At 33.9% G+C, this 12,693-nt stretch overlaps 1 long non-coding RNA gene across 1 annotated transcript; it reads left to right on the top strand.

The window, feature by feature from the left end:
• The first annotated feature begins 1,930 nt into the window (after positions 1-1,930).
• On the top strand, positions 1,931-10,381 carry LOC116567210. The gene is made up of 3 exons (XR_004276150.1): positions 1,931-1,943; positions 2,782-2,786; positions 10,303-10,381. It is a non-coding gene; the product is annotated as an uncharacterized LOC116567210 (long non-coding RNA).
• Positions 10,382-12,693: the final 2,312 nt, after the last annotated feature.

Raw genomic sequence — 12,693 nt, 5'->3', positions numbered from 1 at the left:
AAAATAGATTCAACATGGATGAAAAACCTCAATGTGAGAAAGGAACACATCAAAATCCTTGAGAAGAACACAGGCAGCAACCTCTTTGACCTCAGCCATGCAACTTCTTTTAGAAACATCGACAAAGGCAAGGGAAGCAAAGACAAAAATGAACTATATTGGCATTTCATCAAGATCAAAAGCTTTTGCACAACAAAGGAAATAGTCAGCAAAACCAAAAGACAGCTGACAGAATAGAAGATATTTGCAAATGACATATCAGATAAATGGCTAGTATCCAAAATCTACAAAGAACTTACAAACTCAAGACCCAAAGATCAAATAATTTCATCAAGAAATGAGCAGAGGACATGAATAGACATTTCTGCACAGAAGACATCCAGATGTCCAACAGACACATGAAAAAGTGCTCCACTTCACTCGGTATCAGGGAAATACAAATTAAAACCACATTGATATACCACCTCACTCCAGTCAGAATGGCTAAAATTAACAAGTCAGGAAATGACAGACGTTGGTGAGGATGTGGAGAAAGGGGAACCCTACACTGTGGTAAGAATGCAAGCTGGTGCAACCACTCTGGAAAAGAGCATGGAGGTTCCTCAAAAAGTTGAAAATAGAGCTACCCTATGACCCAACAATTGCACTACTGTGTATTTACCCTAAAGATACAAATGTAGTGATCCGAAGGGGTATGTGCACCTGAAAATTTATAGCAGCAATGTCCACAATAGTCAAACTATGGGAAGAACCTGGATCTCCATCAATAGATGAATGAATAAAGAAGTTGTGGTTTATATATATACAAAGGAATACTATGCAGCCATCAAAAGAAATGAAATCATGCCATTTGCAACGATGCGGATGGAACTAGAGGGTATTGTACTGACTGAAATAAGTCAATCAGTGAAAGACAATTATCATATGATCTTTCTGATATGAAGAATTTGAGAGGCATTGTGGGGAGCCATGGGGGGTAGGGAAGGAAAGAATGAAACAAGATGGGATAGGGAGGGAGACAAACAATAAGAGACTCTTAATCTCACAAAACAAATTGAGGATTGCAGAAGGGTTCGGGGGGTAAGGATAGGGTGGCTGGGTTATGGACATTGAGGAGGGTATGTGCTGTGATGAGTGCTGTGAAATATGTAAGCCTGATGATTCACAGATCTATACCCCTTGGACAAATAATAAAATATATGTTAATAAAAATAATTTAAAAAAACACAAAAAACCAGCCAATATTTAGTCCTTAATATTTTTTCTGTCATTTAATTTTTTTACAGTCAGTGTTTTTAGAAGACAGAATTTTAATTTCATTTCAAAAACCTTCTTATCTCTCCTTTCCAGTGTGAATACCATTCACAGAGTATTCTAAACAATCCCTAATAGGTCACCAGAGGAACTGATCTCTGACTGGCCATTTGCAGGACGAGCTCATGGCACACACACTTCAGTCTTTGTTCATCATCTTGCTCCCTCTAATCCTTCCCTCTATTTCCTGAGGACACTTCCCAATAAGCTACCTGCTCCTAACCCCCTGTCTTAACCTCTGGTTTTGTTGTTGTTGTTGTTGTTGTTGTTTGTTTGTTTGTTTTTGAATAACCCATTTAAGATAAGAAGACTGGTTTTTGCCATGACTTTTCAGTATTTTTAAGATATCCAAATGGAAATACTTCATAGGCCATTCAATAACTTCTGAAATGGGGAATGAATTAAATCCTTCCTAAACAGGGAGAGACACTTTACAGAGAAATAGTCAAGTACCTGGCTTTCATGAACTAAAAAGTATCAAGGTAGATAGGGGAGAATGAGCTGGTAGAAGGCAAAAAGAATGGCAAAGGAAATTTATAGAGTGATTACAAATGAGGAGAAAAGTTTAGCAAAGCAAAGCAGAGGATATTTTTTCCATTCTCAGTGGTTAAATAAAATAATTACTAAAAGTATCTCTATTGGTATTTAAGACACATGAAAGTTACTAGAATGATGAGCAGAAGCCACCCAGAGTCTTTTTGGTGGAAGATGAAAAGAGTGGAGACCTATCTTCAGAAGAATCTATTTGCTCCTGGTATGATCTTGGATTATTTCAGACAATTTAACTATAATTACTTTAATAAAATTGACACAAGACTGAATAAACTAATCCATCTAAGACCTTAAAACATCACTTTTGTGGAGTAATATTAACTATTTTATTAAGTGCTTATTTTATATCCAACTCTGTAATAACAATATTATACATCATCTCTTTTAAATCACTCTTTAAGCTCCTGAGTTTAGTAGGTTTGGAGACTATATAATTTACTGATGAGACTAGGACAAAAGAAAAAGAAAGAAATAGAAAGAAAGAAAGAGAGAGAGAGAGAAAGAGAAAGAGAGAAAGAAAAGAAAGATCTGAAGGGAAGAAAAAGGGAAGGAGGAAGGAAGGAAGGAACTTTAGAAAGCGTGTTACTTTGAATGCTGCAAATTTTGTTAACTAGAGGCCAAAATGGTTTTCCTCTCCTTTTCCTTTGGGCCCATTACAGGCTTGATTATTACATAGGAATTAGGAATTTAGGGGATATTTGTGGGAAAGGGGGAAAAAATAAAAAACAAAACAAAAAAAGCAAAACACAAATATTTTCCAAATTAATTTGTTCATGTGGCATTCAGCCTTTCTTCTCTCTGAAAACAAATAATTGGGAAATTAGTTATGTGTATTCTCTCTTTATTCTTTTATTTTAAAATATGTAGGAAAGATTCAAAATTTAAGTCAGGATTACTTTTGTAAAGGGAGAATAGACACAGTGGTGGAGATCAGAGAATGGAAAATAGATTTTCACTCAGTGCAATAGAATGTTAAAGGAGGCAAAGAACAGAAATAATTGTCTTATCTTGGGGTATCTGGGTGGCTCAGTCAGTTAAGCATATGCCTTTGGTTCAGGATCTCAGGGTCCTGGGATGGAGCCCAGCTGGCAGGCTCCCCACTCAGTGGGAAGTCTGCTTTCCCTCTACCTCTGTCACTCCCCCTGCTCATGCTCTCTCTCTCTTTTTCTTTCTCTCAAATAAATAAATAAATTTTTTTTCAAAAGGTAAATTTTCTAAAGAATTTATTTATTTATTTGAGAGAGAGAGAAAGTACAAGCAGGGGGGAAGAGCAGGCAGAGAGGAGGGAGAAGTAGCCCCAATGCAGGGTTCTATCCCAGGACCCAGTACAGCTCAATCCCAGGACCCTGGGATCATGACCTGAGCCAAAGGTGGTCACCCAGGTGCATCCCCCACCCCCAAAAATTATCTTATCTCCGTGTGCTTATCTGATATGCTTCCTGTTCAACTTGTTAGGTATGGCTCTTCCTTCCCTTATTTTCATATCTTTCTCCACTTCCACACATCTGTCTCCAATTCAACTCCACACACCCTAACCTTCTTTTTTTTTTTTTTTTTAAGATTTTATTTATTTATTTGACAGAGAGAAATCACAAGTAGATGGAGAGGCAGGCAGAGAGAGAGAGAGAGGGAAGCAGGCTCTCTGCCGAGCAGAGAGCCCGATGCGGGACTCGATCCCAGGACTCTGAGATCATGACCTGAGCCGAAGGCAGCGGCTTAACCCACTGAGCCACCCAGGCGCCTCCCTAACCTTCTTTTTCAACATCAATAATCAGAGACACCACTGATTTAGGACAGATTCCATGATAGGTGTATTGTTCATTTCAGTTCCACAATCCTCCTGCAAAGTGAGGTGGAATTCCTAGTTTTATAGATGGGTCAGTGATGGCTATATAGATAGGTAAGTTGATTATACATAGAAGACCTTCCAGTTAAAATTAAATATTTCTTTCTTCCCCAAAACCTTGTGTTTTCAACATTATTATTTGAAAATGACAGTGAATCAGATACATGTTTGGGGAATCATAACTCAAGCTGAAGCTAATGGCTAATGTGTCTTAATTTGCCTTGCAACAATAAGCAAAACTTTAAGCCAGAGAAATGGACATTGGGCTGTTAGAATTTACTTTGGCAGGCATATAAGGGAGAAATTATTGTGGACTAAGTCCTTCAAGCAGAAGTCTAGCTTTGCTCTGAAGATCATGATTATCAAAAGTGGACCACGGTATTAACTCATAAGGAAGCTTTTATTAGAAAGCAGTGGTTCATATGTCCATAGGTAAGATTTGAAATAAAAATTGAAAGTACAGATAAAATAAAAGGTGAGTGTTTCTTAGATAGTGCTGTGTGCACCTATTTCAGAGTTATTGCTTCATAACTTGTGTGTCTAGTGCAATACTTAAATAAGGGTCATATCTAACCAAAGAAAGAGATTAATAAACATCCATATAAACACAGAAAAATTTTGTTTTCTGCTCTAGTTACATATTTAAAATTCAATACATTTTTAGGGTCAAAGACTACACAGAAAACTGTTAATTTTAATTGAAATTATTTCCAAGAAGCAGTATTTACTTACACTGAAATTCGCATTAAAAGGCCAAGTCATCTAACTCCAAGATGCAGAACAATTCATTGAATTTAGAATTCTCTGCTCATGACTCTTTCAATGTCCTGCAACTATATTTATTTTAATATTTCTCTCACCTTTCCCCTTTCTTCTATCAACCTTTATTCTTTTCCTATGCTAATGTTCTAAATTAAAATCTGAAAATCATGTGATCCAAAACTCCACACGAATAAAAAGAATTTGATCTTAGTTATACAGAGTACATATTCTCTGACTGTCAAAGTAGTTTTCACTGCTAGCTATAATCACTTATAAAACAGACTATTCAAATATAGGAGTGAGAAAATTATATTCATAACTAATCTTATGGCATCTTTTAGGTAAACTCACAGCACTTTTTTAATTGGGAAATTGACAGAATCTTAAACATATTTAAATAATTTGCAAAGATTCTCTTAGCTTAAAAAATAAGAATATGCAAAAATATGAACAAGCAGTTTTTCAATGAATAATAAATAGATATATGTTTGCAAATAAACATGGTCAACAGGAGTGAGCCTAAAATGCAGAGTTTCATATGCAGAGACGATTTCCCAGGAGAAACTAAGATAACAATCCAATTAAGCTATTACTGTATGTAAGTGAGGAACTGCAATTTAAGTTACCATAATAAGGAGGAAATCCAAAAGTAAAATAACATATTTCTTGTTTTATTTCAAAGAAGTCAAATGATAAGTTTTCAAAGGGGTAGGGAAGCTTCAGGTATTCAGGAGCTGAAGGAAATCAGTTTGTAAAATATAACGATGGATGGCTTTTGAGTGTTAGCAGAAAGCCATATCATCACTTCACAATTAAAAATTCATTAGAACTTGTGAGATCAGGATAACATTTAGTAAATAGAAGCAGCATGTGAGAAATTTGAATGAGTATAGGGGCTTAATAGAATAATCAGTGCTCAAACTAGTTTACCTCTCAACAACAATTTATAAATATTCATAGTTTTAAAACTAACTAAAGGATAAAATTAGGAATCTTGCTCCAACTATTATTAGCATTATACCATTTATTTCAATGATGTGCCATAGTATTAGTTAAAACTAAATTGTTTAATCAAAATGGAAGAGAATATTCAAGTTTAAGTGCTATATTTAAGTAGAATATTCAACTTCAAATTTAAGTTCTACCTCACATAAATAGACTTTTCCAGTGTCACAAAACTACTTATAAATTATGGCACTTATGGGGACGCCTGGGTGGCTCAGTTGGTTAAGCAGCTGCCTTAGGCTCAGGTCATGATCCCAGCGTCCTGGGATTGAGTCCCACATGGGGCTCCTTGCTCAGCAGGGAGCCTGCTTCTCCCTCTGCCTCTGCCTGCCATTCTGTCTGCCTGTGCTCGCTCTCTCCCCCTCTCTCTCTCTGATAAATAAATAAAATCTTTAAAAAAAAAATTATGGCACTTATGTATACTTAGGCACTATCCGATTAAAGACTAGATGATTTAAAAAAAAAATTATTTCTACAACATAGAAATCAGACAATAGTCTTTTGAACATACCAAAGAATTTTAAAATGTTGAATAAATTTCACACAAAAACAAATAATCTCAGTAAAGAGAATGACACATTCAAAACAAACATTTTATCCCTCTTGTTTTAATAACTTGAGATAAAAAACTGGAGAAATACTCGGCAAACACAGATCTCACCCATGATTTCTTGGTTTGGAAAAAGGTTCAAGAGCATATGAATTTGTTGTTTGTATTTAACTCTTGAGACACTTGACATAGAAAATGAATTCATATTCTCTCAAAAAAAAAAAAAAGAAGAAGAAGATTTGGCCTCACTGACCCACATTTCACAGGACAATACAATATGTTATACTGAGTTCAGGTTACCCCTTTTCCACAGAACAAAGGTTCAATTGTTGACCTACTAGCTACTTCAATTTACCCTCTACTCAGGGACCCCCATATCTGCTATGGTTTTTGTTTATGGAAGGATCAAAACCAAACTATTAAAAATTAGCAGTGATATACTTTATAGTACCTCTTCTTATTTAAGTCACAGTTAGGTTTTTAAAAAGTACATACATTAGATTCTTTAAATATTTCTAAAGTTTATGTTTATCATATTGCCGAAGGACTTGAAAAAAGAGATACATGATAGAATCAAGTGACATTGTCAACTATGTAGATGTTCTAATAAATGCATAGCATTTAAAGTTATTTTAGGTATTATTTTACTGAAGAAACAATGGAAAAAATCTTTGAAGCTTTCATCTTTTTCTCTTGTATGTGACTTTACAAAAGTTTTAAAACATAATGTTCCTGATTTTCATAATTTTTATCACAAAGAGTACAATTACACATTCATAAAAAACAGATCTCAAGTTTAAGCTTTTTAATGATGACTTTTGCAATCTTTTAAACAGTTACCTAGAAATTCATTACAATTTTATGCTCATATTTCTTAAGTTTTTATGGATTTTATTATTTTTGAAATGGATTAATTTATTGGGGGGTGTCAAGAGCTCTCCAAAGTTTTCTTTAAGTTCTTTTATTTATCTTTTTTATTATGTATTATTGTCTCCCAGAAAAACAGTGTTCCCATCACTCACTAAAATGGTTTAGAAATATAACAGTTCAGAAATCCAATTAATAATATGTAAGCACTGGTTATGTTGCAACATGACTATAGCTCTCTGGCAATTGTGCTGATTGTCAGACTTACAGTCCCCACCAGGCACCACACCAAACAGGTTATTGACTGTGGGGCACTTTCGTGGAAATGAAATCTACAGCACTTCTTAGCTAATAGAGCTACATTAGCTTAATACTGAGGAAAGAGAAACAAAAGTATCCCCTCAGTTAAACACTACTCTAGAAGGAAAGTCTCAATGGAGTAAAATTAAAAAAAAAAAAAAAAAAAAAAAAAAAAAAGGCAGTCTAAAGAAAATGTGAGTAAAGTATTATAAACAAATGTTCACTGCTAAATTTTTAAAAGAAAAAAAGTGTAGTTTACTCATCCTAAAACAACAAAACTCAAAATTAACATAATAGCATACAAATGATAATGATACTAACTGGCAATTACTTGAACCCGGCTCACTTACATGATAAAGTGTTTTGTTGTTGTTAATAAGATCTAAACAGGCAAATTAAATATTTGAACAGTTTCTTCCAGACTTCATAAAAATTCTGTATTTCATCTGTTAATTCACTCTTTCTATTTGAAGCATTAGGGACTTAAGAACCAAAACACCACCTGTGGTTCTATTTTATTCCTAACACATCCGTCACTGACTGTTTAAAAGACTGCATCAAAGGGAGGCTCTTAAGGTGAATGTCCTCATTGTCATTCCAGAAAAATAATATGGTATTATCTCCTAGTGATGTGGTTCACATCTTTAATAATGCTAAACCCAACTTATTCCTGTATTTTTTTCAACATCTTAAATGCTTAGCAGGGAGATAGAGTAGGAACCTCATATCTGATTGGCATACTTTATGTTTTGCTCAAGAAATGCAATTTAATTAACCATGTGTACTCTTCATTTACGCTTTACATTATATCCAGCTATCTTGCTGAATATTTTCAAGTGTAATCATAATCTCTTAAATAATTATTAATGGGTATTTTCTTCAAAATAAAATAAGCTTATCTTTTAGTTATGTATTTATAAAATGCTAGGAGCTTTAAAAATGTCCTTTATATGCTTTTGACTCAGGTCATAGTCCCAGGGTCCTGGGATCGAGCCCCGCATCAGGCTTTCTGCTCAGCAGGGAACCTGCTTCCTCTTCTTTCTCTGCCAGCTTCTCTGCCTACTTGTGACCTCTGTCTGTCAAATAAATAAATAAAATCTTTAAAAATGTCTTTCAAACACAAAAGCCAACTTATGCTACATTCAGCAAATATTAACATTAATAAGCTAGGAATCTTAATTATTGGGGTGCCTGGGTGGCTCAGTGGGTTAAGCCTCTGTCTTCAGCTTGGGTCATGATCCCAGAGCCTGGAATCAAGCTCCCACATCAGGCTCTCTGCTCAGCAGGGAGCCTGCTTCCCCTTCTCTCTCTGCCTGCCTCTCTGCCTACTTGTGATCTCTCTGTCCAATAAATAAATAAATAAAATCTTTTTAAAAATCTTAATTATCTATATATACTGCATCTAAAACTAATAACAAACTATCATAAATTCCATGTCATATTTAGATTTTCAATAAATTAAGACTGTATCAAAAGCTGGCTTGAAGGAAAATAAAGACTTGAGTGAATTTTTTGTAACATTACATACAGTAAAACAAGTATTTTTCACATTAACAGGAATGTAAACAGAGTCCAAGCTAAGGCATTAAAATAAGGGCATTCATTATTATCACCCAGGGAACTTTCAGTTAACCAGTAAAGTGCCAAATGTTACAATTCCCTTAAAAACTCATTATTAGGAATTTTCTGAGTTGGCTGGCTTTCAATTCAACATGATACAATGAGTTTTTAATTAAAGAATTGGCATACAAATTAGGAATCATGTTTACATGTCCTTAAAGTCATACATTTATTATTTTAACCATTTATTGTGTGGGTAACATAAATCTCAAAGGGATAGAGTTGTGAATCACTGTGAAAATAAAAAACTTAACCAAATATTTCAATGTCAGAAGCATAAATAAAATTAAAGATACTAATAAAAATGTGAAAATATTAGAAAACAATTCCACTACATTAAAAATCTTAAGTATCACTTTCAGAATTAGTTACACTTCCCATTTCAAAGACCTGCTTTCTTAACAGAACCCAAAATTTTATGTTTTTTTTTAAACTAAAATCGCAAAAGTTTGAAAAATTATCCTTAGAAATATAAGAAATGTAGGGGTCCTGTAAGGGAAAATAACTCAAAACTTACTCTTTTCTCTATGGCACAAATATCTTAAATTATTTTAAGAGACTTGGAAAAATTTCATCTGAGTATTAAACACATATTTTTTCTATAAGAAGATGTCATTGATTTTATTTATTTTTGTTTCTTTATCATGGTCATACATTATATTTTTAATTCTTAAAAATCCTACCATTTTATTTTATTACTTTTTAAGTTTTCATCCAGATAGTTAATATACAGTGAAATATAAATTTCAGGTGTACAATACAGTCATTCAACAATTTCATACAACACTGAGTGCTCATCATAAGCTCACTCCTTAATCCCCATCACCTGTTTAATCCATCCTCCCACTTCCCTCCCCTCTGGCAACCATCAATTTGTTCTCTATAGTTAAGAATTTGTTTCTTTGTTTTCCTCTCCTTTTTTTCCCCTTTATTCTTTGTTTTGTTTTTTAAATTCCACATATGAGTGAAATCATGTGGTATTTTGCTTTATCTTTCTCTGACTGATCTATTGTGCTCAGCCTAACAGTCTCTAGCTCCATCTACATCATTGCAAATTTCATTCTTTTTTATGGCTGATATATATATATATATATATATATAATCTTCTCTTTATCCATTCATCCATCAGTGAATACTTGGACTTCTTCCATAGCTTGGCTATTGCAGATATTTCCACTATGAATATCGGGGTGCATGGTCTTTGAATTAGCTATCTTGTATTCTTTGGGTAAATATCTAGTAGTGCAATTGTTGGATAGTAGGGAAGTTCTATTTTTAACTTTTTGAGGAACCACCATACTTTTTTCCATAGTGGTTGTACCAGTTTACATTCCTACCAACAGTGCAAGAGCATTCTCCACATCCTTGCCAATACTTGTTTTTTTTTGTGTGTGTGTTGTAGATTTTCACCAATCTGAGTAGTATGAGGTGATATGCCATTGTAGTTTTGATTTGTATTTTTTTCCCAATAATGAATGATGTTGAGCAGCTTTTCATATGTCCTTTGGCCATCTGAATGTGTTCTTTGGAAAATGTCTATTCATTTCCTCTGTCCAGTTTTTAATTGGATTATTTGTTTTTGGGGTGTTGAGTTTTAGAGCTACTTTATATTTTTGGATACTAATCCTCTACCAGATATGTCATTTTCAAATATCTCTCCCCATTCTATAGGTTGTCTTTTAGTTTTGTTGATTGTTTCCTTCACTGTGAAGAAGCTTTTATTTTCATAAAGTCCCAATAGTTCATTTTTGGTTTTGTTTCTCTTGCTCCAGGAGACATATCTAGAAAGAAGGTGCTATGACCAATGTCAAAGAGGTTACTGCCTGTGTTCTCCTCTAGCATTTTTATGATTTCAGGTTTCATATTTAGGTCTTTCATCCATTCTGAATGTTTTTTGCGTTTGGTGTAAGCAAATAGTCCAGTTTCATTCTCTTGCATGCTGTTGTCCAGTTTTCTCAACATCATTTATTAAAGAGATTATTTTTTCCATTGGATGTTCTTCCCTGAAATCTTCATTGAAGATTAATTGACCATATAGTTGTGGGTTCATTTTTGGGCTTTCTATTCTGTTGCATTGATCTATGTGTCCATTTTTGTACCAGTACCATACTGCTTTGATTACCACAGCCATGTAATACAACTTGATGTCCAGAATTATGATACCTCCAGGTTTGCTTTTCTTTTTAAATTGCATTGGATTTTCAAGTCTTTTGTGGTTACATACAAATTTTAGGATTGTTTGTTCTAGATCTGTGAAAAATACTGGTGGTATGTTGATAGGGACTGCACTATATGTATAGATTATATTGGGTAATATAGACATTGGAATAGTATTTGTTCTTCCAGTTCATGAGCATGGAATGTTTTTCTATTTTTTTGTGTGTCTTATTCAACTTCTTTCAGCAGTGTTGTACAGTTTTCGAATACAGGTTTTTTGCCTCTTTGGTTAGGTTTATTCCTAGTTATCCTATGGTTTTTGGTGCAATTGTAAATGGGATGGATTTTTAAATTTCTCTTTCTCCTGTTTCATCATTCTTATAGAAATGCAATAGTTTTCTGTACAAAAATTTTGTTTCCTAAGGATTTACTGAATTTAGCAGTTCTAGCTGTTTTTGGTGGAATCTTTCAAGTTTTCTATATAGAGTATCATGTCATCTATAAATAGTGAAAGTTTCACTTCTTCCTTGCCCAACTGGATTTTTTTTTTTTTCTGATTATTGTACCTAAGACTCCCAGTACTAGATTAAATAACACTGGTGAGAGTGGACATCCCTTTCTTGTTCCTGACTGTAGAGGAAAGTTCCAGTTTTTCACCACTGAGGGTGATATTAGCTGGTGAGTTTTTCATATGTGGCCTTTATGATACTGAGGCATGTTTCTTTTAAGCCTACTTTGTTAAGGATTTTTGATCATGAATGGATGTTGCACTTTGTCAAGTGTGTGTGTGTGTGTGTGTGTGTTTTTTAATGCATCTGTTGAAATGATCATATACTTCTTATCCTTTCTTTTGTTAATGTAGTGTACAATCATAAAGGAGAATTACAGACCAATATCCCTGATGAATGTGGATGCAAAAATTCTCACCAAGATACTAGCCAATAGGATCCAACAGTACATTAAAAGGACTATTCACCATGACCAAGTGGGATTTATTACTGGGCTGAAAGATTAGGTTCAACATCCACAAATCGATGTGATACAATACATTAATAAAAGAAAGAACAAAAACCATATGAAACTCTCAATAGATGCAGAAAAAGCATTTGGCAAAGTATAGCACTCTTTCTTATTAATGTGGTGTATCACCTGATTGATTTGGGGATATTGAACCACCTTTGCAACCCAGGAATTAATCCCACTTAGTCATGTTAAATGATTTTTTTTTTTTTAAGTATTGTTGGATCCAGTTTGCTAGTATTTTATTGAGAATTTTTACATCCATGCTCATCAGGGATATTGGTCTATAGTTCTCTTTTTTAGGAGAATCTTTATCTAGTTATGGTATCAAGTAATTCTGGCCTCGTGGAATAAATCTGGAGGTTTTCCTTCCTTTTCAATTTTTTGGAATAGTTTGAGAAGAATAGGCATCAGCTCTTGCTTAAATGTTTGGTAGAGTTCACCTGTCAAGCTGTGTGGCCCTGGACTTTTGTTTCTTGGGGTTTTTTTGATTACTGATTCACTTTATTTGCTGGCTATCAGTCTATTCAAGTTTTCTGTATCTATGTGTTTCAGTTTGGGTAGTTTATATATTTCTAGGAATTTGTCCATTTCTTCTAGGTTGTTCCAGTATGTTGGCATATAGTTTTTCATAATATTTTCTTATAATTGTTTGTGTTTCTGTGGTTTTGGTTAATATTTCTTCTTTCTCATTTATGAT

This window comes from Mustela erminea, chromosome 1 (genome assembly GCF_009829155.1).
Source record: "Mustela erminea isolate mMusErm1 chromosome 1, mMusErm1.Pri, whole genome shotgun sequence".
Taxonomy (NCBI): domain Eukaryota; kingdom Metazoa; phylum Chordata; class Mammalia; order Carnivora; family Mustelidae; genus Mustela; species Mustela erminea.
This window is presented reverse-complemented; position numbering and strand designations above follow the sequence as displayed.